A 24,106-nucleotide genomic window follows, 5' to 3' on the forward strand; every position below is an offset into this window, starting at 1 on the left:
GTAGAAATTTCAGTTCATCAGTATTACCAACTACAAATTCCCGTAATCTGCACACCATAAGGCTTACTGATCGCTTCACCCACTCCTGATGCTCTTACACTATTCTTTGTTAACTTTGACCTTTTAGCCTTAAACTTAGTCTAATTATGTTTCCAATTTTTTTTAAACATCTTTATTAGAGAATAATTTCTTTACAATGGTGTGTCAGTTTCTGCTTTATAACACAGTGAATCAGTTATACATATACATATGACCCCATATCTCTTTCCTCTTGCATCTCCCTCCCTCCCACCCTCCCTATCCCACCCCTCTAGGTGGTCACAAAGCACTGAGCTGATCTCCCTGTGCTATGCAGCTGCTTCCCACTAGCCATCTATTTTACGTTTGGTAGTGTATATATGTCCATGCCACTGTCTCACTTTGTCCCAGCTTACCCTTCCCCATCCCTGTATCCTCAAGTCCATTCTCTAGTAGGTCTGCATCTTTATTCCGGTCTTGCCCCTAGATTCTTCTGACCATTTTCTTTTCTTTTTTTTTGTTTTTTTAGGTTCCATATATATGTGTTAGCATACGGTATTTGTTTTTCTCTTTCTGACTTACTTCACAGTGTATGACAGTCCCTAGGTCCATCCACCTTACTACAAATAACTCAGTATTGTTCCTTCTTATGGCTGAGTAATATTCCATTGTACATATGTGCCACATCTTCTTTATCCATTCATCTGTTGATGGACACTTAGGTTGTTTCCATGTCCTGGCTATTGTAAATAGAGCTGCAATGAATATTTTGGTACACGGCTCTTTTTGAATTATTGTTTTCTCAGGGTATATGCCCAGTAGTGGGATTGCTGGCTCATATGGTAATTCTAATTTTAGTTTTTTAAGGAACCTGCATACTGTTCTCCATAGTGGCTGTATCAATTTACATTCCCACCAACAGTGCAAGAGGGTCCCCTTTTCTCCACACCCTCTCCAGAAATTATTGTTTGTAGATTTTTTGATGATGGTCATTCTGACTGGTGTGAGATGATATCTCATTGTAGTTTTGATTTGCATTGCTCTAGTGAATAATGAAGTCGAGCATTCTTTATGTGTTTGTTGGCAATCTGTATATCTTCTTTGGAGAAATGTCTATTTAGGTTAACTGCTCTTTTTTGGATTGGGTTGTTTGGTTTTTTTTATTTTGAGCTGCATGAGTTGCTTGTCTGTTTTGGAGATTAATCCTTTGTCAGTTGCTTCATTTGCAAATATTTTCTCCCATTCTGAGGGTTGTCTTTGCCTGTTGTTTATGGTTTCCTTTGCTGTGCAAAAGCTTTTAAGTTTCATTAGGTCCCATTTGTTTATTTTTGTTTTTATTTCCATTTCTCTAGGAGGTGGGTCAAAAAGGATCTTACAGTGATTTATGTCATAGAGTGCTATGCCTATGTTTTCCTCTAAGACTTTGATGGTGTCTGGCCTTACATTTAGGTCTTTAATCCACTTTGAGTTTATTTTTGTGTATGGTGTTAGGGAGTGTTCTAATTTCATTCATTTACATGTAGCTGTCCAGTTTTCCCAGCATCACTTATTGAAGAGGCTGTCTTTTGTCCACTGTATATTCTTGCCTCCTTTATCAAAGATAAGGTGACCATAGGTGCGTGGGTTTATCTCTGGGCTTTCTCTCCTGTTCCACTGATCTACATTTCTGTTTTTGTCCCAGTAGCATACTGTCTTGATTACTGAGGCTTTGTAGTATAGTCTGAAGTCAGGGAGCTGGATTCCTCCAGCTCCGTTTTTCTTTCTCAAGATTGCTTTGGCTATTCGGGGTCTTTTGTACTTCCATACAGATTGTGAAATTTTTTGTGCTAGTTCTGTGAAAAATGCCAGGGGTAGTTTGATAGGGATTGCATTGAATCTGTAGATTGCTTTGGGTAGTACAGTCATTTTCACAATGTTCATTCTTCCAACCCAAGAACATGGTATATCTCTCCATCTATTTGTATCATCTTTAATTTCTTTCATCAGTGTCTTATAATTTTCTGCATACAGGTCTTCTGTCTCCTTAGGTAGGTTTATTCCTAGGTATTTTATTCTTTTTGTTGCAATGGTAAATGGGAGTGTTTTCTAAATTTCACTTTCAGATTTTTCATCATTAGTGTATAGGAATGCAAGAGATTTCTGTGCATTAATTTTGTATCCTGCTACTTTAACAAATTCATTGATTAGCTCTAGTAGTTTTCTGGTAGCATCTTAGGATTCTTTATGTATAGTATCATGCCATCTGCAGAGAGTGACAGCTTTACTTCTTCTTTTCCGACTTGGATTCCTTTTATTTCTTTGTCTTCTCTGATTGCTGTGGCTAACACTTCCAAAACTATGTTGAATAATAGTGGTGAGAGTGGGCAACCTTGTCTTGTTCCTGATCTTAGTGGAAATGGTTTCAGTTTTTCACCATTGAGGATGATCTTGGCTGTGGGTTTGCCATATATGAGCTTTATTATGTTGAGGAAAGTTCCCTCTATGCCTACTTTCTGGAGGGTTGTTATCATTAATGGGTGTTGAATTTTGTCGAAACTTTCTCTGCATCTATTGAGATGATCATATGGTTTTTCTCTTTCAATTTGTTAATATGGTGTATCACGGTGATTGATTTGCGTATATTGAAGAATCCTTGCATTGCTGGGATAAACCCCACTTGATCATGGTGTATGATCCTTTTAATGTGCTGTTGGATTCTGTTTGCTAGTATTTTGTTGAGGATTTTTGCATCTTTGTTCATCAGTGATATTGGCCTGTAGTTTTCTTTCTTTGTGACATCTTTGTCTGGTTTTGGTATCAGGCTGATGGTGGCCTCGTAGAATGGGTTTGGGAGTGTTCCTGCCTCTGCTATATTTTGGAAGAGTTTGAGAAGGATAGGTGTTAGCTCTTCTCTAAATGTTTGATAGAATTCGCCTGTGAAGCCATCTGGTCCTGGGCGTTTGTTTGTTAGAAGATTTTTAATCACAGTTTCAATTTCACTGCTTGTGATTAGTCTGTTCATGTTTTCTATTTCTCCTGGTTCAGTTGTGTATTTCTACGAATTTGTCCATTTCTTCCAGGTTGTCCATTTTATTGGCATATAGTTGCTTGTAGTAATCTATCATGATCGTTTGTATTTCTGCAGTGTCAGTTGTTACTTCTCCTTTTTCATTTCTAATTCTATTGATTTGAGTCTTCTCCCTTTTTTTCTTGATAAGTGTGGCTAATGGTTTATCAATTTTGTTTATCTTCTCAAAGAACATGGTTTTAGTTTTATTGATCTTTGCTATAGTTTCCTTCATTTCTTTTTCTTTATTTCTGATCTGATCTTTATGATTTCTTTCCTACTGCTAACTTTGGGGGGGGGTTTTGTTCTTCTTTCTCTAATTGCTTTAGGTGTAAAGTTAGGTTTTTTTATTTGAGATGTTTCTTGTTTCTTAAGGTATGCTTGTATGGCTATAAACTTCCTTCTTAGAACTGCTTTTGTTGCATCCCATAGGTTTTGGGTTGTTGTGTTATCATTGTCATTTGTTTCTAGGTATTTTTTGATTTCCTCTTTGATTTCTTCAGTGATCTCTTGGTTATTAAGTAGTCTGTTGTTTAGCCTCCATGTGTTTGTATTTCTTACAGATTTTTTCCTGTAATTGATATCTAGTTTCATAGTGTTGTGGTCAGAAAAGATACTTGATATAATTTCAATTTTCTTAAATTTACCAAGGCTTGATTTGTGACCCAAGATATGATCTATCCTGGAGAATGTTCCATGAGCACTTGAGAAGAATGTGTATTCTGTTGTTTTTGGATGGAATGTCCTATAAATATCAATTAAGTCCATCTTGTTTAATGTATCATTTAAAGCTTGTGTTTCCTTATTTATTTTCATTTTGGGTGATCTGTCCATTGGTGAAAGTGGGGTGTGAAAGTCTCCTACTATGATTGTTTTACTGTTGATTTCCCCTCTTATGGCTGTTAGTATTTGCCTTATGTATTGAAATGCTCCTATGTTCGGTGCATAAATATTTACAATTGTTATATCTTCTTCTTGGATTGATCCCTTGATCATTATGTAGTGTCCTTCTTTGTCTCTTGTAATAATCTTTGTTTTAAAGTCTATTTTGTCTGATATGAGAATTGCTACTCCAGCTTTCTTTCAATTCCCATTTGCATGGAATATCTTTTTCCATCTCCTCACTTTCAGTCTGTATGTGTCCCTAGGTCTGAAGTGGGTCTCTTGTAGACAGCATATACGCGGGTCTTGTTTTTGTATCCATTCAGCCAGTCTCTGCCTTTTTGTTGGAGCATTTAATCCATTTACATTTAAGGCAATTATCAATATGTATGTTCCTATTACCATTTTCTTAATTGTTTTGGGTTTATTATTGTAGGGCTTTTCCTTCTCTTGTGCTTCCTGCCTAGAGAAGTTCCTTTAGCATTTGCTGTAAAGCTGGTTTGGTAGTGCTGAAATCTCTTAGCTTTTGCTTGCCTGTAAAGGTTTTAATTTCTCCGTCAAATCTGAATGAGATCCTTGCTGGGTAGAGTAATCTTGGTTGTAGGTTTTTCTCTTTCATCACTTTAAATATGTCCTGTCACTCCCTTCTGGCTTGCAGAGTTTCTCCTGAAAGATCAGCTGTTAACCTTATGGGGATTCCCTTATGTGTTACTTGTTGGTTTTCCCTTTCTGCTTTTAATATTTGTTCTTTGTATTTAATTTTTGATAGTTTGATTAATGTGTGTGTTGGCGTGCTTCTCCTTGGATTTCTCCTGTATGGGACTTTTTGTGCTTCCTGGACTTTATTAACTATTTCCTTTCCCATATTAGGGAAGTTTCCAACTATAATCTCTTCAAGTATTTTCTCAGTCACTTTCTTTTTCTCTTCTTCTTCTGGGAAACCTATACTTTGAATGTTGTTGCATTTAATGTTGTCCCAGAGGTCTCTGAGATGGTCCTCAATTCTTTTCATTCTTTTTTCTTTATTCTGCTCTGCAGTACTTATTTCCACTATTTTATCTTCCAGGTCACTTATCCGTTCTTCTGCCTCAGTTATTCTGCTATTGATCCCTTCTAGAGAATTTTTTATTTCATTTATGGTGTTGTTCATCACTGTTTGTTTGCTCTTTAGTTCTTCTAGGTCCTTGTTAAACGTTTCTTGTATTTTCTTCATTCTAGTTCCAAGATTTTGGATCATCTTTACTATCATTATTCTGAATTTTTTTTTCAGGTAGACTGCCTATTTCCCCTTCATTTGTTAGGTCTGGTGGGTTTTTGCCTTGCTTCTTCATCTGCTGTGTGTTTCTCTGTCTTCTCATGTTGCTTAACTTACTGTGTTTGGGGTCTCCTTTTTGGAGGCTGCAGGTTCGTAGTTCCCATTGTTTTTGGTGTCTGCCCCCTGTGGCTAACGTTTGTTCAGTGGGTTGTGTAGGCTTCCTGGTGGAGGTGACTAGTGCCTGTGCTCTGGTGGATGAGGCTGGATCTTGTCTTTCTGGTGGGCAGGTCCATGTCTGGTGGTGTGTTTTGAGGTGTCTGTGGCGTTATTATGATTTTAGGAAGCCTCTGTGCTAATGGATGGGGTTGTGTTCCTGTCTTGTTAGTTGTTTGGCATAGGGTGTCCTGCACTGTAGCTTGCTGGTTGTTGAGTGGAGCTGGGTCTTGGTGTTGAGATGGAGATCTGTGGGAGATTTTCACCGTTTGACATTATGTGAAGCTGGGAGGTCTGTTGTGGAACTTGGTGCTCCCACCTCAGAGGCACAGTCCTGATGCCTGGCTGGAGCACCAAGAGCCTGTCCTCCACACGGCTCTGAATAAAATGGAGAAAAGAAAGAAAGAAAGAAAGAAGAAGATAAAATAAAATAAAACAAAGTAAAATAAAATAAAATAAAGTTATTAAAACAAAAAATAACTATTAAGAAAAAAAATTTTTTAAGTAATAATAAAAAAAAAAAAGAACTGACAGAACACTAGGACAAATGGTAAAAGCAAAGCTATACAGACAAAATCACACACAGAAGCATACACATACACACTCACAAAAAGAGAAAAAGGGAAAAATATATATATATATTGTTGCTCCCAAAGTCCACCTCCTCAATTTGGGATGATTCATTGTCTATTCAGGTATTCCACAGATGCAGGGTACACAAAGTTGATTGTGGAGATTTAATCCGCTGCTCCTGAGGCTGCTGGGAGAGATTTCCCTTTCTCTTCTTTGTTCGCACAGCTCCTGGGGTTCAGCTTTGGATTTGGCTCCGCCTCTGCATGTAGGTGGCCTGAGGGCATTTGTCCCTGCTCAGACAGGACAGAGTAAAGGAGCAGCTGATTCAGCGCCTCTGGCTCACTCAGCCTGGGGGGAGGGAGGGTACGGATGCGGGGCGAGCCTGCTCTGCCGCCATGATGTTGCACCAGCCTGAGGCGCTGTGCGTTCTCCCAGGGAAGTTGTGCCTGGATCACGGGACCCTGGCGGTGGCAGGCTGCACAGACTCCCGGGAGGGGAGGTGTGGATAGTGACCTGTGCTCGCACACAGGCTTCTTGGTGGCGGCAGCAGCAGCCTTAGCGTCTCATGCCCGTCTCTGGGGTCCGTGCTGATAGCCGTGGCTCGCGCCCGTCTCTGGAGCTCCTTTAAGCAGCACTCTTAATCCCCTCTCCTTGCGCACCGTGAAACAAAGAGGCAAGAAAAAGTCTCTTGCCTCTTCGGCAGCTGCAGACTTTTCCCCGGACTCCCTCCCGGCTAGCTGTGGCACACTAGCCCCTTCAGGCTGTGTTCACGCCGCCAGCCCCATTCCTCTCCCTGGGATCCGACCTCCGAAGCTGGAGCCTCAGCTCCCAGCCCCGCCCGCCCCGGCGGCTGAGCAGACAAGCCTCTCGGGCTGGTGAGTACTGCTCGGCACCGAGCCTCTCTGAGGGAATCTCTCCGCTTTGCCCTCCGCACCACTGTGGCTGAGCTCTCCTCCGTGGCTCCGAAGCTTCCCCCCTCCGCCACCCGCAGTCTCCACCCGCGAAGGGGCTTCCTAGTGTGTGGAAACCTTTCCTCCTTCACAGCTCCCTCCCACTGGTGCAGGTCCCGTCCCTATTCTTTGTCTCTGTTTTTTCTTTTTTCTTTTGCCCTACCCGGGTACGTGGGGAGTTTCTTGCCTTTTGGGAGGTCTGAGTTCTTCTGCAAGCATTCAGTAGGCGTTCTGTGGGAGTTGTTCCACATGTAGATGTATTTCTGATGTATTTGTGGGGAGGAAAGTGATCTCCACGTCTTACTCTTCCGCCATCTTGAAGCTCCTCAGCTGTGTATCTTTTTGGTGCCTACACAAATCCATCTCTTCCTTCTACAGCTTTATAGAAGAGGAAGATATTAATCATGCAAATCAATATGTAGTTCAAAATGGTGACACTAACAAGAATGCATATAACAGTAGGCCTAGCATAGTCTAGGGGTCAAGGATGGCTTTTCTACAAAACTAAGGGTCAAAAGTGTTCCAAGTTTTCTCAGTAACAAAATTTTCTTTCCATTCCCTCAGCAACAATAAAAGTTTACTACATTTCACTTCAGAGATCTGGCATTAATATGCTCAACTATTCTCTCCTTTCTCTGTTTCAGATTTTCTGATAAAGGACCCAATTAATCTGAGCTTGATAGACTCACTGAAAAGCACTCATAAAAAAAAGGTATATTATGCCAACCCATAGACTGGCCTTTATCATTGGAAGATCTCTTCATCTAAATCAACTGTGGATGGATTGTGGTTCACCAAATATGTGGTTCACACATAAGAGAAAATAACCTCTTATGTGTGAGAAATAAGAGGAAATAACCTCTTATGTGTGGGAAACCTCCATGTGGGGGTCTATGGGGTTGACAGTTATCCAGAGAAGGGGTCGTGGGTGTGACAAACACCTTGGGGGTGCTCTGGAACTTAGGCAGCCAACGGTTATTGTAACCCAGATGAAAGCACAGAGGTTTGAGGAAGCACAGATTGACACCTCTCAAACCAGCTGAACTGGGTCTGGTAGGCTACCTAAAGGAGACGGTGCTTGAACTAGGTGTTGAAGGGTGAAGAGTACTGGTAGGAAGATGGGTGTAAAGAGAGGCAGAGATAGCATGATAGAAAGCCTGGAAGTACAATATAAGACAACTCCAAGGAGTTGAGAATTAAATGAGATAACATGAAACCTCATCTCACTGACAAACGCATAGCATAGTGCCTGATATATGCTAACCTATTAAATATTCATTTCTTAATTGATGGGTTTGTCTAGATAGAAGTAAGATCAAAGTCTGACCGTGCACCCATTCCCTGAATGCAGGCTAGTGATAACAGTATAATTTCTACCTACAGAAGGTTAGGCAGAAAACATAGTTTGTGCTACATACCAGGAAAAGAGAAAACATTACAAGAAGTTGACATGAAAGTGTAAAAAGCAGCTAAATATTACAGTCATCCAAGAATATTTGCAGTTTGCATCATTGAAATGAAGACTGTGACATTCTAGAAGTCTGTCTTTAGAACCTTTTGCTTTCCAGGCTAAGTCCAAATTGAGGAGAGATATTACCCCCTGGCTCCTTCCCTAGAATAGGTAGATAGATAGGGTTGAGATATGTATTGAGGATAAAACACTTCTAGAGCCTTGAACATAAAACACTTGTTTTCAGGAGTGGAGGGAAAGTGAAAGCATGACTGGCCCTTATCTATTTCTTATCTATTCTGTATTTATCAAAGCTCAGTGGTAGGACAGGAAAAACTAGCTTATGGAGAGTAGGGACAAATGCCCCAGCTCTGTGTATGATGACTCCAGGATAGAGTTACCAGATAAAAGACAGGGTGTCTAGTTAAATTTGAATTCAACTGAACAATGAATATATATAATATATATATTAATCTAACTCTTTCCCAATATTTGGAGTATACATATACTAAAAATGTCATTTTGTTTATTCTAAATTCAAATTTAACTGGATATCCTCTATTTGTATTTGCTAAATCTGGCATCTCTACTCTAGGATTAACCTTGCTGGACTGGAAAAATTATCCAGAGAAGTACTAAAAATATCTGGGTTAACTGAATAAACATTATGAAAACAAAATTTAGCCAAGGGAATAGAAGGGAAGTAGCAAACATACTTTCTTTTTTAAATGTTCATGAAAAACAATAATACGATTAGCATCAGTTTTCTACCCTAGAGGTACTTCTTTTTTCCAGCATTCTTTTGTACATTATTCATATGCTAAACAAAAAAGAGCTAAGCTGGCTTCAAGCTGATTGGTAGTTGTATGGCAACCATGTTGTTTTGATGATGCTTTTATGTTCGTTTCAACAAAGTTGCCTAAAAAAAACATGAATAGCCAATGCATGAAAGAAATACAAATAAAAATAAAGACATGAACAACTGCTCCTCTGTACTAGTAATCAGATGTGAGAATTAAAATAACAAAATACTATTTTTTCCACACCAATTTGATTAAGATTTTAAAAATGAAAATGCTAAAAATTGCTGAGTGTGTGTTATGACAGGCTGTTTCATAAGCTATTGTAGAAGTAAAACTAGGTACATAATTTCTGGAAAGCAATTTGACATACTGCTTACATAAAGAATCTTAAAAATGTTCACATCCTGTGATCCAGTATTTTCTTATCTAGGCATCTACCTGAAAGAAATAATCAGAAAAACACTCAAAATGGATGTATAAAGTTATTGCTGCAATTATCTATTACAAAAATATAGTAGAATGTAACCTAAGTATGTATCTATACAGGAATGTTTAAATGAATTTTGTTAAATGAAAACAATGTCACATCACATAGTTTCTTAAAGAATATTTACACCCAAGGGAATGTGCATACAAAATAATGTTTAAAAAAACAGGGAGATCAGCTCGGTGCTTTGCGATGACCTAGAGGGTGGGATAGGGAGGATGGGAGGGAGGCTCAAGAGGGAAGGGATATGGGGATGTATGTATGCATACGTCTGATTCACTTTATTGTGAGACAGAGGCCAGCCCAGTATTGTGAAACAGTTATACTCCAATAAAGATATATTAAAAAAAGAAAAAAAGATTAGCTGACGAATATCTAGCTAGGATGGGTCAGATAGCAGTGGCAGAGAGCAAAGAAATAGGTAAAGTAGATATTACATTAAAAGTGACACAGTTGGATCACTGATAAACTGTTTTGAATAAATGACAATAAATAGGAATCTTGAGAAAAGTAAGGCTAATGAAGAGTTAAACCAGATAATCTTGAGATAGGTCTAGCCTAACAATAAAACTATATGATTTTATAATTAAAGTATAGAAAAATAAATATAGATGTTTTACCTACTCAATTTAACTCTTATTCCTGTCTTTGTGTAAGGTTCAAATTTCATAGTACAAATAATGTTCTTGAGATCTGGTGTTTTCTCCAAAATGGATAATCATCATTTATTTTTTAATGCAATGCCAAGAACTTCAACAAATGAAGTTTAATTATTCAAAAAACAAAAACCTACAGAATCTAAGTGTTATATTTAATGTTATTCCAATTTTGAGACATATGGGTGTGCATGTGATATATGTGTGTTTGTGTTTATGTGCCTGTGCATCTGTGTTTTTCATATTCAGAGTTAATGCATCAAGAAAACACTGGAGAAAAATACACTAAATATGAATAATGCTTATCTGTAGATTGGGAACAGTATGTGCATTTTTAATAATGCTTATGCTTCCATATATTTCACATTTTCTACATTGAGTATTATCAATTCATGATAAAATATGTTTTAAATGGGTCTAACAGATTGATGTTATAATTTCATATGAAAAAGATCTATTTTTATCTACCAAATTAAGACAAAACATTGACATATGTAAATGATATACGTAAATAAGAAATCAACTGGGATTTGGAAAATTTCTAATTAAATGACTGAATGGGATTGCTTTCTTCCTTCACTCTATCTTCTACTACAAAAAAGAAATGTTGACAATTAGCAACTTTTTTCTCATAATTCTATAAGGATTTGAGTGTATAGTTTTCCTATTTAAAATATTTTTTTAATCAATTAATTAATTGGTCACACCACACAGCAGGCAGGATCTTAGTTCCCCGACCAGAAGCCGTGCCCCCTGCAGTGGAAGTGTGGCATCTTAACCACTGGACCATCAGGGAAGTCCCTAAAATATTAATATAAGCACGTAAATGTATACAATTGAGTAATGAATAGTCTCATTTTAAGGTGAGAGTATCACCTTTTGGGGATTTAGGGTCAAAATATGCATTTTGCAAAGTTTAGATGTTATATTTTATAACATGACTCAAACATTGAAAATATAAAAGCTAGAAGTCTACATACCATTTACTTACAATCTAAATAATGCAACTTGTATCTATATCAAAAATCAATTGATTCTTTCCTTTTTCTTTTTTCTTGAATCTCATCAATTTAAGACATTTCAAGAACAGTGAAAAATAGAATCTATTTCTTGTGTAGTATGTTAGAGTTCCATTTACATAAATAACTGTTTGAGTCAATCTGAAATAGTACTTAAGACAACTGAAAAATAAAATGATTCCTTTTAATTGACGTTAACAAAGTCAAAAGTGTCAAATATTTTCTCTGGATAATTAAAAGATCAATATTTTCAAAATTTTTGTAAGTAATTTGGTTCCAATCTGCAGATCAAATCATTTCTGAGTCACATTCAATGTTGCTTGCTGCTATCTCTGTTTCAAAATTGTGTATTTTACAGGAATCAAGTAGTTAAAAACTGCTATTTAAATATCTGTACAACAAAATGGCTAAAATCTCCGTGGAGACTCAGAATGATACGGATTTGAAATTTGAAACTCAACTTCCTCAATTATAAGTGTAACCTTTCAGAAGTTCTTAAGCCTTCTGAAATTCTGAATCATCATCTACAAAACAGGACCCAAAATGTACCTACCTCATTAGGTTGTAGAAAAACATAATGAGGTGACACCTGCGATGTTTTTAACCCTGTACTTGGAACTTTCCTAAGCATTCAATTAATTATATCCATTATATACATTTTTTTTAAAAAAGCACAATTGTTTCTGTAATCCTTAGTCCCTAAATGTCAGGCAATGCATTTAAAAAGAGTTTCTTTCAAAAATATTTCCTCTCAGCAAACATCTACCTGCAAGTGGGCATTCAAGAGTAAAGTGTTCAATGAATCTTATCTGTAAAACAAGAGAAATACATTTAAATATCTTTCCCCTCCTCTCTTTTTTTCCTTGTGACTTTAACAAATTTATCTTTGAAATAGTAAAAACAAACAAAAATGAACAACCAACCAATTGAAAAAAATAAGTCATTGTTGTGAAAGAGGTGCCTGTGATTTTTGCTTTTTAATGTGGCACAGTAGCTTATTCCAATTTAATTTTTCATAAATGCCGCCACCTAGTGTTCACTAATCCAACTTTTAGTATTGACCTTAAACTTACATTAATGTGGAAGTAATGTTCCCTAGTTTCACAGAGTCAAATAACATCAACAGTCAATGTATTTCATGTTTCCAAGTCTTTTAAAAAGACTTCTGATATTTGAAATAACAAAGAAATGGTGAAGTAGGAACAAACACAGTAGCTAAAGTCCAGCATTGTAGACATGGTATATTACTTTGTAAAATACAAATACACTGTAATTATAGTTCTCTTTCTCTCTCCCTCCCTCTATTGCTCTCTCCTACTCTCTCCCTGCAACAGTTCTTTACAAATTCTTTACTTTCCGTTGGATCTATGGCTCCCAGCATAGTTCTTGGCACGTAGTTGGTGCTCAGTGGAAAACATCATGCATGTAATAAAATACCTAATTCTTGTATGCCAGGGGTTGTTTAAATCAGTTCTTATATAATATCTCACTTAACTCCTAAAACCTTTGAGAAAGATTCTATTATTTTTTTCTGTTTACAGATGAGGAAACTGAAGCCTAGGGAAGCTGAATAACTTTACATGAACATGTAGCTGATGAGTGGTCAGGCCAGGAATTGAAGTCAGTCAGACTCAAGAGTTCTCACTTTCAGCCATTAGTGGCCAATGAATTATCACATTCGCAAAAATGGTTTGGATCTCAGAATACTTACAGCTGTGCCATGTTGATTGATAAATGAGAATTGAGAGGTAAATGTGTTTGAAATCATTTATAATTCTTAGAATATATCACTTTTTCTAATGAATTTGAAACATGTTATGAAACTGAACTGAAACTATTGAGGGTAATTGAAATGTGTCACTGATTAACAAAATAGAAACATATTTTGTTCTACCTCCAAAAAATGAATGCATACTAATAGGTTAGATGTTTGAATTTGTTCTTTTTTAAATGAATTGTAACCTCTCCAACAAAAATTACATGCAAAAATAGGACAACTTAACTAAGGAGGTGCTTTGCCTATTTAAATTAATGGCTTACTGGTGTGATTTTAATTATATTATGCAATTTGTTCTATTATATTAGTATGTTATGTTGCAAGTAATTTTTATTTTTTGCTTTAACTATTATCTTTTCCCCTTTTGTTCTACAAAGACAGGCTTCTAAGTTTAGGTAACTGTTTTAGATCAGAAACTTGACATGAGAATATTGATATTCATTGAAAGGTCACCCATTCATCAGTTTCATACCATAAACATCTGTACTAAAGACAAAGGAAAAATTGTATGTATTTTGTCTTGCTAAAAACAAACATTGAAGGGAGAGTAGTGGTGGAGTTAAAGTAATAGACCCAACAATCATCACACAGCAAGTAGATAAGTAATCATAACTCATCTACCTATCCCTTCATTCCAAACATTTACTGTGCATGAACTCATAGTCTTTCAAGAAAAAAGCAAGAATCTAAACAGTGATTTCCCTTTTACTTTTTCTAAACATAATTGACAACTTTCTGTGGCCAAACATATCAAATATTAAAGCAGTATCTATGCAGCAAGACTTTGAAATGTCAGGGCCCTTTAATTTTTTTAATGTTTTTCTGACATTTATTTCCAGATCCTTTAAAGCAATTTATTTCTTTATTATTGTTTTTGTGTATATTTGACTCACTAAATTGTAGCACAGTTTGACCAGAGTGGATCTTTGACAAGCATTTATTAAAAAATGAAGACCTCATTCTCTGGGGAAAAGTCCATTTTTCTCCTCACTTCCATCTTCCCCCTTCCCCTTCCATTCCAATAGGAAGACATCCATTGTCTCCAATTTCTTCTAAATTGTTTACAGAAAAGGAAATAAATATGAAGACAATTGCATAAAAACAAATCAATATAAACATTTCTCTATAAAAAATGAAGCAAGAAGCAGTTTTTGGTATAACATAGTCATAGCTTAAGCCAAGTCTACTCAGAGCTACTACCTTGATAATGTGCTTCAGAATTGCTTATTTTTACTTCATCCTTACAGACTTTAAGACTGAATTAGCCAAATTGATTATCTCTCTCCACCAAATTTCACATACAAGAAATATTTTGTGCTTTGGGTTTTTGTTGACCAGACCTAAAATAATAAAGTCAGAGCCTGTCATTCTATATGCTGTAGATTGGAATGGATTGGAAGACCTTATTTTGTAGTGTTATTAATCAAGTATTAAAAACATAAATGGAAATTCATAATTAAACATTTTCTCCAAGCAAATTCCAGGACCAGAGCAAAGATTATGCACAGAATAATTATGTATTCTTAGGCAATTTGCCAATTAAAAACTGCTATGCAAATCAGCATTTTTTTCTATGTCTATGGTTCTAACTTTTCATTTTATAATCTAAAAAGTACTTGCTGATAAGATTTTAACATTTTTTAAAGTGTAAAGACATGAAGAAGTACCTGAAATTACACTTACATCTCATGTTGTTCCATACACGTTCAGAAAGAAAGATACGTTAGATGTCAAAGTTGGATTTAAGATGGATGTGATTTATAGTCATATGAAGTAGATTAATTGCAGAGGCATAACTGAACCAAAATAATCTATCTGGAGAGAGAATCGAATACAATGGAGCTAGGACGTTCCATGGAATTTCAGGTATGGCGTTGTTTGGGTTGGATTTCTTCCAGCCAAAAGATTTTCAGGTTTACATTACTGAAGAACAAATATGCCCAGACTTAATATTTCACAATGATGTGTTTTTAAAATCATATGCATGTATTGCTTCCATTAAATTGTATATAGTGTATGTGCACACACATATATGCATATAGAAACATACCTGCATACATTTGTGTGTATACTTATATTAGCTTATGATTCCGTTTTATCTTCTACATGGCCTATTACATTTCCTACAATAACACCCCACCACCACCTCTGTGAGATTCAGATAACGTTGAATAGATATATTAAGATTCTAGAGTGAGTGAGTTCTATGCCAGCTCTATCTGAAGTTGAGGAATAAGGGGTAATGCTGCAGAGGGTGGGGTATACCCCTGCCTAACTATGCTACATTCATGCTTTAGTTGTGCTTTCAATAAATTAATTAGTGACTAGTACTATTTTCTATAGTACACGTTGTAGATTGTGAATTCACGGTAAGAATGTTTAGTCTATTTCTCTGAGTGACATGAGATGCCTTTGGAGGATTTTACACAAAAGGTTGACATAATTTGATTTGTGTTTTGAAAGGGTCACTGGCTGCTGTGTGGAAAATAGAATGTAGGCTCACAAGGGTGGATGCAAAGACACTGGTTAGGAGGCTACTAAAATACTACTAGCAAAATATATAATAGTGGCTTGGAATAAGATGGTGATAATTATAACCGAGCGTTCCATTTCTCAAAGGCAATAATTTTAACTCACCTATAGATTATTAACTTAATTGAAAGAGAAAAGAAAGTCTGTAAATTTCCAAATCATAGGACTGATCCAGTCAGTCAACCCTGAAGTCACAACAAGGCAAAGAAATTTCAAAAAAAGAAAATGAGCAAACTCATTTACGACTATAGATGCAACTATTTTTCTTTCATTTCCTTGAAAGAATAAGGAACCATAAAAATGCAGGAAATTATTCAGATATGCAAAGTGTTTCAATATTAGAGTATCAATTCATGTCATTAATTTCTTCAGTTATAAAAAAATTACATCTAGTTAAATGTATGAAATATTTAATGAACTGCATCATCTATGCCTAAACAAAGTAAAATTCAGTGAAATAACAATAAAATGATATTTTCTTATAAGAAAGATCATCTACCTCAGACCTTAAAAGCTAAAATAAATTATGAATAATGTTATACAGACATTCACATTAGAGTCAAACTCAAGGAAAAACTCAAGGATACCCATTGTCATTACTAGTGTTTAGCTGTAAAACACAGATAAATAAAAAGTGACGTGACCAATCCATTAGCATTAGAATCCAAAGGGGAAAATCTATGCAATATATTACAAAGTTATTATTAAAAAATATAAATCACAACAAATAAACAATTGACAGCCATTCGATAGACAGTATTGTAAATTTGCAAATTAGTAATTATATACTTATACAACATATAATCACACAATGAATAATAAATGTCTAGTAATATGAAAATATCCAAATACCCAAACTTTTCTATCATTAAAAAATGCAAATTTTAAAATGATATGCCTACTTCACATAATTGACAGTTTTTAATAATAATAATAAAAAAATGTTCAAGGAAACTCATGTTCTTAGTCATTGCTGATGGCAGTATAAATTATTTTACATTTCCAGTTGGCAATTTAGAAATATATATGAAAGGCTTTAACTCTGGCACTCCTTTACCTATCCATGTCATTTCTACATAAACCTCATAAAAATTCAGCCACAGGCTCAGTCAAAGATAGAGGTAAACAATCTTCTTCACGTGATTATTACAATGAGAAGTTTTTTAAAAACAAACATTGATGTCCTAAAAAGGAAAATGGCTAAGAAATTATAACCAATCCATATGATGTAACATCATGCAGGCATTAAAAAATGAAATGAGGAAGAAATGTTAATAAACTGAAAGTTTTACGAGATAATAAGTTTAATTAAACTGGTTGCCAAGTACCATACATGGTACAAAACAAAACCGACCTTTCCTTAATAAAATTTAGTAAACTGCAAGCACAGATTCCAAAATATTACCATTGATTATCGCTAAGTTCTAGGATTCTGGCATGTTTTTTCTGCCCTATGCTCTTCAGAATTTCTTAAATTTTGACTATATATGCATTATTTAATAAACATATGAAAACAGAGCATACAATTTATTTTAAAATAATCCAGTTGATGATTTTTTTGATGTCAAAGGATACAGGAGGTAAAACAGTATTGATTAGAGGGTCAGTCTTTCTTTAGAAAGGCTATGGCTCAATCATTCTTTCAACAAGCATTGATTGACTCTCTGCTCCATTTCATTCCATAAGCTAGAAACAAGGCATTCAAAGATGAGTTAGTCACAATCACTTTCTCATAAATCTCTTAGATCAGTGAAGGAATCTGACAGTTACAATGTCAGTGCAATTGCAATGAATTGGATATTTATGTGGATAAAGGGCACAGAGGAGGGGTGTGGCTGCCTGGGTGAATAAGAGATAAGAAAAGGTTTCCTAGAACAGTGATCTTGAAATCAGTTTTAAAAGATAAGCAGGAATTTTCTGCATAGATACAGTGGGTAAAGTCATTCTTAGGAAAAGGACACATCATGAGAGAAAAGGTAGAGACGAAAGATGCAAATCCTATCCTTGTTAATTATCACCACTTTATGAAATGTGTTTGTAAAAAAAGTCTGACGACTACCAAAATCCTGAATAGGAAGCTGATGAAAATAGTGCCTTCATAGTTGCTATAGCACCTTTATCGCATAGCTTGCAAATAAGACCCTTCATAATTTGTCCTCTTCCTAACACTCACATCTTCTATCACTCCAACATGCCCCGTCTTGACACCTACCACACCATACTACTCCATATTTCCCAAACATGTCATGTTAGTTCATTCTCAATACTTCCTGCATCCTATTCTATTCAAAGAACTGTTTTAGAACACCACAGATTTTATAAGCTACCCTTGTTTTGTACTTTGTTGGCTTCATTTGCACACTCATTCAAAGTATTTGTTCTATGTCATCTTAAGTCATCATGTCGTTCTATCAGTCCAGCATCTAGCATCTAACACAGAATCTGATGCACTGTACACATACTGTAAGTATTTATTGAATGAATGAATGAATGGTGAATTTTATACAACAAACTTGCTACAATTGAATAGGACATTTCTCAGACAAGAAAAATAGCATGGCATTATCTTTGAAAGCAAATCAAGATAAAGTGACCTTTAGTTTATATCTATCTAAGATATCAAGAACCAGAAATAAGATTGAAACAAAACGTTTTGTTAAATCTCCAAATAATCTAAATTACAAAAATTGGACCAAGCTTCCAAAATAAAATAAAAAACCAGTTCAAAATGAAATCAGATATATTAATTTCAAAAGTGATTTTACTGAACTGATACAAAATTGCCTAATACCCTAAAAATAGTTTGTTTCAACCAGAACAATGGTAAACAGATCATGATGCTACTATTCGATAGGTACAGAAGTCATACTTTTGTTTAATACTCTCCCTGGTCTTAACAGTAAAAATAGAATAACTGTCTATTTTACCGAACTCCAGACTCCATGGTCCCAGTAAGTAATGACCAGAGAATGAGGACACATCTCTTCTCCCAAAGGGTAAGCATTTGCTGTTGAGTGGCTCAAGAACTCCTCCTCCAGCTCCTGAACTCCTCTCTTACATGTACGGCCATCTTGTAATGCACGCCCTCAAATAAAACACATGTTAAAGAAGGAACTTGTTCTTGAGACATTCCCTATTTGCATGGTTCCATAATATTCTTGAGAAACACAAGAAGAAGCATATGGGCCACGCATGCACTTTGTTCTGGGTGACGGGCCAGGCCCTAGGGGCCAGGGAAGGGGGAGGCAGCTCTAACCTCAGCTGCTGTCGTCAGGCTGCAGCGTACCCCACCCCCGCCCCCTGACTCACAGCTGGGAGACAACCCACAGCATTACCACAGCATTATTGTGACAGCCACGAACCCAATGCCCACAGCCCCCTTCTCCTTCATCCTTGGTCACCCTGACCTCTGGCTCTGAGCCCTGTTCTGACCAAATCATGATGATGAGTATTTGGGGGTGGGTGGGGGGGGGGGTAGTGGGAGGGGATGGAACCAACTTTTTCTGTATTTTGTATTGTATGTTTTCTTCAACATGTAACCAATCAGTATCTTGTCAATATAGTCAGCTGATTGATCGACAAAAAAACAAAGAAAATCCTCCTTGGTACATGAGAATTCCTCTTCTATTCTGAAGAGTCATAAGCCTTGTAAGCAAATGAATTATATAGACTACAGAGGCATTACTGAGAGGCTTCCAGTGGAAAGACAAAACTGGCTCTTCCATAGGCCTGGAAACTACTTTATAAGCTAACTATTTGAGGCTTGAGCGTGTGCACTCTGCATATGTGTATTTACAATGATGCTGACCACAGGGTTTTAGATAGAGCAGTGAGTCAATCAATGTTGAATGAATAAGTAAATGAATTAATGGATACATAATCTTTAATGAAACACAATTTGATATGTCTGGAGGTGAACTATTAATCGTAATCAGTAATACCATATAAAAACCCCTTGGCTAAAACTTGCTGTACTAGGCAAAAGCTGTATGTGGGCATCAGCGTTGTATCATAAACTATGAATATATGGATATATGTGCGCATGATTCTACACATATTTATGCATATAGGTATTCTGCTTCAATATGCAGTCTTAAGGATATGCAAAAAATGCATATCTTTAAAAACTAAATCCTTAAAATTTTTAAATAAAAATATTTATTTCGGGTTTCCCTGGTGGTGCAGTGGTTAAGAATCTTCCTGGCAATGCAGGAGACACGGGTTCGAGCCCTGGTCCGGGAAGATCCCACATGCCGCACAGCAACTAAGCCCGTGCGCCACAACTACTGAAGCCTGTGCGCCTAGAGCCTGTGCTCTGCAACAAGAGAAGCCACCGCAGTGAGAAGCCCGCGCACCTCAACGAAGAGTAGCCCCCTCTCGCCGCAACTAGAGAAAGCCCACGCACAGCAACAAAGACCCAACACAGCCAAAAATAAATAAAATAAATAAATTTTTTAAAAAAATTATTTCTTTTTAGTTAGGATGTGGTTATTTTTAATTTCTTAATTTTGCTGTCTCTAGTCTCTAAATGTTCCAGAAAGATATATGTTATTTCCATAATCATAACAATATTTTATTAACGGATGATATTTATGGACATATAGAGAGGAGAGAGACTAGACTCTCTCTACTGTGAAGAGATTAAATATTATTCACTAGATTGAATGTATGAAGACAGAAGTCCAGTTCAACAGTTTTGTTTTGTTTTTTTGTTGTTATTGCTTTGTTTTGTGTACCCATCATGGGTGAAACTCTGCAGGCATTGTTTCTGAGAGGACACTTATAGACATGAATATAAATTAGTCTCTGCCCCGTGATTTTAAACATGGGTTGAACCAAAAGAAGTATGGGTTTAATCTTTTGTTAATGAGAAAATCTCATTAACTTGAAGCCGTGATTATGACGGCATTCTGATTAACTGAAGCACCCATGTATTTGTGGAAAATTGTACATGTATACCCTTAAGTTAGCCACCTCACTCTCTCCCAGAATTGCTCTTGGGAACAGGGCAGACAACTAGAATAGGAGACCATGTACCTTCAAGAAGAGAAAGGATTTGCAATGAACTCAAAGGAAACTTTGGCAGGAACATTAAGAAAGACCTTGGTCTTTCTGACTGCCAGATTAAACAAAGTAAAGGATGTCGTTTATTTTACTTAAGTCAACTCAGTTGATTCATAATACTAGTGGTAAAAGCATCTTAGAGGAACAGGTCAGGGATCACTAATCCTTTCTTAGTGACTTTATTATCTTATTAGATTTAAGCTAAAGAAAAAACAATCCGATAAGCAGCCAAGATGCTTACAGAGAATTAAAATGCTTTCTGAGATTGAGACTGAACACAGTTTCAATCTTGGTTTAAAATAACAAGCAGCTTTTCTTCCATTAAGTTGAATAAAAGAATACTATATATGCATTAAAATGTGAAATATTTGGAATTTATAACTACCTTCACATCTACTGAAAGAATGTCCTAACTGGTCTCCCAGTTTCCCAATCTTCATTTGCCAGTATTGTCATTCTCCTGCCCATCAGCCCCTCCTGGCTATACACTGTTTACAGACGTAGTTCTCAGTGTGGGACATATGGAAGCCTCGCCTCAGAATTTTCTGAGGTACAAGATAAATTACTCTGGGAATAGGTTGCTAGCCCCCCAGGTGTTTCCTTTGCACAACAAATGTTTAGAACCATTGGCCTAGATACTACTATATAAATCCCTTAACGTGGCATTCGATGTCCTCCATAATCGGTCCCAGAGCTGGTTTTCTGAGATATTTCACGCCATGTCTTTCCATGTATATTAATGAGTCAGTCTTCCTTGCTCCCTGATCTCACCCTGTCCTCCCAGGCCTATCATTGTCTTCATTTTGCTCTTTCAGCCTGTATTGCCGAATTCCTTGCTAGTCTCTAAAATTTTTGGATTTATCTTTTAATGCTCTAGCTGCTAAACCACAGCAGAGGTTCCTATTGCCCAGTATCCATCCTTCTGAGACCAGAGAGAAAAGATTTTGAACCTCTGGGCTGCACAATGTAGGGCTGTTTGGGAGTGCAGTGGTTTATGAGTATGCGTATTAAGGTCATACGCTAAAGCTTACCCTTGAAGCCAATCCCTTTGTAAATATTTCGTTCTTTGAAGTTCCTAATGATAGTTGATTAGTCCAGCCTCCGTGCGTTCTTATAGGGTCAGCATAGTAGAGCAAAAATTTTTTCAAAAAGAAAAAGTTATGGGCTTCAGAATTTGATAGTTCTGGGATTCACTAGCAGGCCTGCCAGCTACCAGCTGTATGATTCTAAACAAGTAACTTCTTTTATCTCAGTTTACTTTTTCCTAAAATGGGCATAGTATCTCAGGGTGGTTATGAAGATTATTAAAAATTGTAAAATTCTGATTTTTATTTTTCATGTGTCTCCACACTATTATTTCTCAGAGGATAATGTAGTTACCTGCTCCAAGTTGTTATTTAGTATATGTCTACTAAACTTTTGTTAATTAAATAAGTGGATAAAATGTTTTAAAATACTTCATCAAATTCCCTTAGAAATGTGTGCTTTTCAGTTGCATTACTACCTGTTTTGGGCTGAGTTGTGTCCTTCAAAAATTAACACCAGTGCCCCAGAATGTGACTGTATTGGGTCTTTAAGAGGTAATTAAGTTAAAGTCAGGTCATTAGGACTGGCCCCAACCTAATGTGACCAATATCTTTGTAAGAAAAGGCGATTAGAATGTAGATACATACAAGAAAAACCTTGTGAAGACACAGGTAAAAGATGGTCAAAGTGAGAGGCCTGGGAAGAAAACAACTCTCTGACACTTTCATCTCGACTTCTAAACTCCAAGAGAGTGAGACAATAAATTTCTGTTTTTTAAATCACCCAGTCAGTGTACTTTGATATGGAAGCCTCATCAAACTAATACATCTCTTGACTTTAGTGTTATAATTGATACACTTGAAGTAAAGACTAAGCTGTTTGTTTTATTGGTGTCTATGTTAATCTGTTTGGTATAAACATAAGATATCATCAAAAAATTAAAGTTTTCACCTGGAAACAGGATAACAACAGTATTTTTCTTGCTTAAAAAAAAGCAGTTCCTGCAACACAGTATGTGTCCCCAATGAATGACTTCATATCATGTGGAAGATGTGCAATGAGGCTGGTAAATAAAGCTGTACTGAGTGGGCTGGGCTGGATTTGTTAGCAGTGAAACTTAAGCACAGTGAATCATGAATGAACCTCACAATAGCTGGAGACATATTGATAGCTCCTGTTTTAATTCTAGAGTACCGAATGCCCAGCCATATTCCCTAGCAATGTCTGCTGGATTCCAAATGAATGGTGTTTGCCTCATTGGGTCCCCAAGCAAATATTAAATTTTTGTAGTATTTGTTTCCCAACCTATTGCATTTGTGTAGCACATTGGAGATTTGAATGCATCCCCTCTTATATTTTCTCATTTGGCCTTTATTATGGTGAAGCCTAATAATAATTATAAACTCAACATGGTTACCCAAAGGCTTAGAAATATAGCCCTTTCCTCAAGGTCCAATGCATGAGAATGTGCAGAAGACAGAATTTTGACTCAGCAGCTGCATGCTTCTTTCAGTTCTGTGGCTGATAAGTCATGTTACCTTACTGCAAGTTACTACCATCCAACACCCATTCTTCTGGGACCAGAGAGAGCACATTTTAAACCACTAGGTCATGCAGTTTCAGGCGGTTGGGGAGGCAGTTGTTGGTGAGTAAGCATATTAAAATCAAAAAAGAGGTCTCAAATTCTCTGGCAGAAATTACAACCATGCTAAGATTCTGGATGTTATAATCTTTAATAAAACAATTTCAACAAATCCCATTTCAAAGATGAAGAAAGCACAATTCACAAAGTTACTCATCTAAGATCACACTCATACCCAGAATTTGAAAGTGAGTCTGTTGGACAACAATATTTACATTTTTCCATTGTGGCAACCTATTCCCACTCATTTAGTAAAATTTCAAGAGAATTATCTTAATCTGCTTAATTGTGAAAGGTAATTACTGCTAAGGTAAAGTGACTGCTTTCATGGAAAACTGGCACCAGAAAAGTGTTCATTAAGAGATTAGGTATTAGCAATTACGTATCACCATCTTCATCAACCCCATCCCCTCAGTGTGGCTGGATATCATGGTGCGGAACAAAATGTCTGTTTTTTTTTTTTTAAACATCTTTATTGGAGTATAATTGCTCTACAATGGTGTATTAGTTTCTGCTTTATAACAAAGTGAATCAGCCATACATATACATATATCCCCATATATCCTCCCTCTTGTGTCTCCCTCCCACCATCCCTATCCCACCCTTCTAGGTGGTCACAAAGCACCGAGCTGATCTCCCTGTGCTATGAAGCCACTTCCCACTAGCTATCTAGTTTACATTTGGAAGTGTATATATGTCCATGCCACTCTCTC

This window comes from Eschrichtius robustus, chromosome 4 (genome assembly GCF_028021215.1).
Source record: "Eschrichtius robustus isolate mEscRob2 chromosome 4, mEscRob2.pri, whole genome shotgun sequence".
In the NCBI taxonomy this organism is placed as follows: domain Eukaryota; kingdom Metazoa; phylum Chordata; class Mammalia; order Artiodactyla; family Eschrichtiidae; genus Eschrichtius; species Eschrichtius robustus.